The sequence below is a fragment of the Ranitomeya variabilis genome, chromosome 1 (assembly GCF_051348905.1).
Source record: "Ranitomeya variabilis isolate aRanVar5 chromosome 1, aRanVar5.hap1, whole genome shotgun sequence".
Classification (NCBI taxonomy): domain Eukaryota; kingdom Metazoa; phylum Chordata; class Amphibia; order Anura; family Dendrobatidae; genus Ranitomeya; species Ranitomeya variabilis.
In genome coordinates this window covers 598,304,730-598,310,673 of record NC_135232.1, presented here as the reverse complement: position 1 = coordinate 598,310,673, position 5,944 = coordinate 598,304,730, and the positions used below count along the sequence as shown (strand labels likewise).

Sequence of the window (5,944 nt, the reverse complement as noted above, 5' to 3'; positions counted from 1 at the left end):
AAGGACCTGCCAGAGTGGTGAGATAATGGTGAGATTGCCCCTGAATCATGCAGGGTGAGCTGCCTAAAATACAAGAATACAGACACGTAAAATATGTGACAACATAAGAGGATACATAAAGGTATATCAAGACATCAGGCTGCCATATATACGAGTAAGTGCTAAAGTATATAGCGTGTGTGACCACCGGAGCTGCGTCAAAACCCTATGGATGTGTAAACAGTCCCCCCTCAAGGAGTAATACTATTATGTACCTGGAATACACAATATGTCTGTATGGGCCCACGGATGGTGCCAGAATCAGACAAAGTCCAGGAGGTGTGGTACCGTCTAAGAAGAAGGACATCATGTGGTAAGTGTAAGAAAATGCCAATAGGCACTATAGAGGACCCATGGAAGGGGACACATTACCTTATATAGTATGTAAGAATGCGCTGCAAAAAAGGGGCGAGATGCTCGCTGGTGCAGGGAGCGCTGCAAGAAATGAAGGTAGTGCCAAATAAATGAATAGTCCGGGCACGAGGGGTAAAGGCAGGATATAAATAAATGCCAATAGGCACTATAGAGGAACCATGGTAAAGCCTGAGCAGGAGGATACAATACCTTGTGTGATATGCAGAACTGCGCTGCCAATGGGCGAGGTGCTCGCTAATGAGGAGAGCGCTGAAAGAAATAAAGGTGGTGCCAATTAAGTGAATACTCCGGGCATGAGGAGTAAGGATAGGGGGGGTGACTGAGCGCCGCTGTACCTGGTGCTGCGGAGGAGAATGGCGCCGAACTGCAGAGGGTCCTCCCGGAAATGCTGGCACTCCAGCGGTACTTCCGGGTTTATGTGAGCGCCGACAGGGGGTCAGCTGACCCGCTGCGCCATCGGCGTCACATGACGGTGCCGGCCGCGCAGGATAGATGGCAACAGTAGGGGAGCGCTGGGCAGATATACAAGCCCAATGGCGCCTGTATATTACATATAGTGTACTAATGCACCGCGCAGCTAAAGTATAAGTGACAATGCCACCTGGGGAGATTTTGTGGGCACTGAAACAGATAAATGAGGAATGAGAAGCTATGTGGGAGCTATATGTACACATAAGGGTTTAAGTCAGTCAAACCCAGGGGGATCCCTAATGGTGGTCACACAACTGTAATATAGAGACAATACTAATACTCTATATTCAACTGGCCTGGTGTGAAAATACTATACCATGTGAAGGATAGTCGGTGCCCGGTGCACATCCGGCTCTGTCGACAGCAGACCTGGCACCTCAAACTCTTCCACTTTCCACTCTTCTTCTTTTTTAGGGCACAATCGTGGCCGTCAAAGGGGAAGACGAGGCGGGGGGGCCAATGCCGCCGTGGAAAACAGAAACCAGATGGCGACACGCTCGCAGGTAAGGACCTCCCACTAGTAGTCCTCAAAAATCCTGGACACACATCAATTGGCTGTACTCCAGAAAGGCCTATCCTTTTGTCCAATGTATAAGTTCAACTCGTTTGAGCTTAATATGGACCTACAGAGGTTTTTCCGGAACCTCAGACTGCGTGTCCATTTTGCGGAACTGCCTCCTGTATTGAACCCTTCAAGGCAGGACAAGACCCTACTCGAACTTCATGACTTGGGGCTACGAAGCCACAGCGGGTACATGCCTCCACGGTCCAACCCAGCAGTGGAAACTTTCGTTTCCCTTGTCGAAAGAGACATCCACACGTTGACTCGCGATATGGACCGGGGGAGATTCCAGTTCCAGACTAATCTCTCACACTCGGAGAAACTCTCGTTGGAGCAACTAGCGTCGGATAAGTCTCTTGTAATCAAACCAGCTGATAAGGGTGGGGCTACGGTGGTTATGGACAGGACTGACTACATTGAGGAGATTACTAGACAATTAAGTGACACCACGGTTTATAAGGTAATACCCCATAATCCCCTAAATCGACTGGTCCAACAAATTGCACCCGTTATAGACTTTCATTTTCAAACAGGTACGATCGACAGCAAAATGAGGTACCTCCGAGTCCAGAGGATCCCACGGGGCCTAAGGGTCTCTCTACAACCGACCTTCTTTAGGGAAGATAAAGATTATTGCACTAAGTTCGAACACATCCTGAACAAATGTTCGGCAGATCTGATGACTCTAACTCTTTCTTACCTCCAAAAGAACCTGGAAATGGTGAACACTCAAATAAATGCCATAGAGAACCAACTGATCAGTACCATGCCCCAGGAAGAGTTCCAGGAACTCAAACTAAAGAATCAAGATCTCTTAAAATCGCACAGGATGGAAGTGGAAAAGAGGAAAAGATCAAAATTTCTACGAGACACCGAGGACTACCTAGACTAGACTTTCATTTTCAAACAGGTACGATCGACAGCAAAATGAGGGATTTTCTGATTAAAAAAGATCCCATCACTCCTATATTCTATATCCTGCCTAAAATTCACAAAAGACTGAACAAACCACCGGGCAGGCCCATTGTTTCCTTGACTGATTCAGTCTTGTCACCTCTATCTATGGTGCTTGAAAAGATCCTGACACCTTTAGTTAAAACCACACGCTCCTTTGTATTGGACACTAATGACTTCATACAGGTCATTAGGTCCTTGGGCCCCGTATCCTCCTCCTCCCTTCTAATTACCTGGGACGTCAACAGTCTGTACACATCAATAGTACATGAGAAAGGTATGGCAGCCACGGACAGACTCCTGAGTGACAACAAGGTAGACACTAAAATACGTCATTTCTGTGCTGACCTTTTAGGTTTGGTACTTAAAGAAAACTATTTCATGTGTCAGGACACCTTTTATGCCCAGCAACAAGGCACTGCAATGGGCGCGAACGTAGCGCCCCCGTATGCCGTGGCATATATGGCGGCCTTTGAAAGCGACTACGTGTACGACCATCCCCTCTTTAAAGACCATTGTAAGGTATGGCGGAGGTACATCGACGACATATTCTGCGTCTGGGACGGCCCCATTGAGTCGCTCCTTTCCTTTGACCAACATATTAATAACATCTGGCCCGAGCTTAAATTCTCAATACAACAGGACACACATAGGATTAGCTTTCTGGATACTCTGGTATACAAGGAAAGGGATGGTACCCTAGCAATTGACTTATTCACTAAGCCCACTGACCGCAATGGCCTCCTACATTTCACCAGCTGTCACCCACCCTCGGTTAAGAACTCAATTCCAAAATCGCAATTCCATAGGGTAGAGAGGATTGTCTCTGACATGGAAATTAAGAAAGTCAGACTTACCGAAATGGAACACAAGTTCATTGAGAGGGGATATCCCCGGGGTGTGTTGACAGAGGCCAAAAGAAACCTGTCCAACACTAGACCAAAAGACAATCAAAAGAAAATTCCTTTCGTCTCCACTTTTCATCCGTTTTCTGGTTTGGTGCAATCTACCATCAAAAAACACTGGAACATCCTAACAAGGAGTTACCCCAACATCCCAGAATTCACTAGGCCCTTCCTCCCATGTTTTAAGCGAGCTAAAAACCTCAAAGATAGACTTGTAAAGGCTGACATTGGTTCAAGCACAGTGGTCCCCAGGCAGACGTTCCTTCATACTCAAAGACAGGGGACGTTCCCCTGTTTGAATTGTCTTCAGTGTAGCAACATACAGAGGGGCTCCGTTGTTTTTCACCCACAAACTGGTAAGGCAATTCCCATCAAAGGATTTTATACCTGTGAGTCCACGTTTGTGGTGTATTTAATAAAGTGCCCATGTGGTTTGGCCTATGTGGGGGAGACGACTCAAATGGTGAGGGATAGAGTGGCCCAACATAAGTCCACGATCCGATGTAAAAAGACACATCTCCCCCTCCCACATCACTTTTCTGAAAAAAATCACAGCATCGCCCAGCTCCGGTTCCAGGTTCTGGAACAAATTGATATCCCTAGGAGAGGTCAGAACCGTACCAAAATGCTCCAGAGAAGGGAAGCTTTTTGGATCTACACGTTGCAAACTTTAGAACCAAAGGGATTGAATAGGGACTACGACGTCTCAGCTTTTTTGTAAAATTACTGTGAATATTGCATTGTGATTCCGGTTATGTTTTGTATGCTATATTGATTTTATTTCCTCCTTCTATATCCTCACAGAATCGCTAGCTGCACTACTATGCACCGGGCACCGACTATCCTTCACATGGTATAGTATTTTCACACCAGGCCAGTTGAATATAGAGTATTAGTATTGTCTCTATATTACAGTTGTGTGACCACCATTAGGGATCCCCCTGGGTTTGACTGACTTAAACCCTTATGTGTACATATAGCTCCCACATAGCTTCTCATTCCTCATTTATCTGTTTCAGTGCCCACAAAATCTCCCCAGGTGGCATTGTCACTTATACTTTAGCTGCGCGGTGCATTAGTACACTATATGTAATATACAGGCGCCATTGGGCTTGTATATCTGCCCAGCGCTCCCCTACTGTTGCCATCTATCCTGCGCATGCACGGCCGGCACCGTCATGTGACGCCGATGACGCAGCGGGTCAGCTGACCCCCTGTCGGCGCTCACATAAACCCGGAAGTACTGCTGGAGTGCCAGCATTTCCGGGAGGACCCTCTGCAGTTCGGCGCCATTCTCCTCCGCAGCACCAGGTACAGCGGCGCTCAGTCACCCCCCTATCCTTACTCCTCATGCCCGGAGTATTCACTTAATTGGCACCACCTTTATTTCTTTCAGCGCTCTCCTCATTAGCGAGCACCTCGCCCATTGGCAGCGCAGTTCTGCATATCACACAAGGTATTGTGTCCTCCTGCTCAGGCTTTACCATGGTTCCTCTATAGTGCCTATTGGCATTTATTTATATCCTGCCTTTACCCCTCGTGCCCGGACTATTCATTTATTTGGCACTACCTTCATTTCTTGCAGCGCTCCCTGCACCAGCGAGCATCTCGCCCCTTTTTTGCAGCGCATTCTTACATACTATATAAGGTAATGTGTCCCCTTCCATGGGTCCTCTATAGTGCCTATTGGCATTTTCTTACACTTACCACATGATGTCCTTCTTCTTAGACGGTACCACACCTCCTGGACTTTGTCTGATTCTGGCACCATCCGTGGGCCCATACAGACATATTGTGTATTCCAGGTACATAATAGTATTACTCCTTGAGGGGGGACTGTTTACACATCCATAGGGTTTTGACGCAGCTCCGGTGGTCACACACGCTATATACTTTAGCACTTACTCGTATATATGGCAGCCTGATGTCTTGATATACCTTTATGTATCCTCTTATGTTGTCACATATTTTACGTGTCTGTATTCTTGTATTTTAGGCAGCTCACCCTGCATGATTCAGGGGCAATCTCACCATTATCTCACCACTCTGGCAGGTCCTTATCCAGACCTAGCATGGTCACCTTATCGTAATCCTCTTATCAACACATTCACAGCTCTCTGTTTCTTCAAAATGAAGCTCACATCTCACGCTCCAAGTCAGGATTCACCAAAGTCCGTCACTATTGTTGTTTGGTCACTTTTACCAGTGATGTTTGGTTTTTTGTGCTGCATATCTTTGAATGCATTGTATCCTCAAAGTGCATCATGAATTTTGTCTCTAAAAAAATTCTTTTGTATTTTTTTGTATATGTATATTACAGTATTCAAAAATCCTGTCTGATGAAGGTCCTATGTTTGGACCGAAAACGTTCATGTTGAACTGGATGCACTGAATAAATGATGTTTTTCTTCACCACAAAGTTCTTCTGAGTGCCAAGTATATTATTGCTAATGTACTACGGGTTGGATACCTAACTTGAGCACCTCCCAGATACCCAGAGTGCCGTGCTTTACTATATCATAAACAAATCATCGACGTACCTTACAAAAAGTTTTATATGTCTCAAAAACCTGTTTCTCTGCGAATAGATATAGTCTTCTTCGAAGACGGCCATGTACAGATTAGCGAATGTACATGC

The 5,944-nt window shown here is 46.0% G+C and overlaps 1 long non-coding RNA gene across 1 annotated transcript; it reads left to right on the top strand.

Annotated features, from left to right (window-relative positions):
- Window positions 1–1,240: 1,240 nt before the first annotated feature.
- LOC143808374 (uncharacterized) lies at window positions 1,241–5,563 on the top strand. The gene is made up of 3 exons (XR_013221945.1): window positions 1,241–1,388; window positions 4,111–4,159; window positions 5,303–5,563. It is a non-coding gene; the product is annotated as an uncharacterized LOC143808374 (long non-coding RNA).
- Window positions 5,564–5,944: the final 381 nt, after the last annotated feature.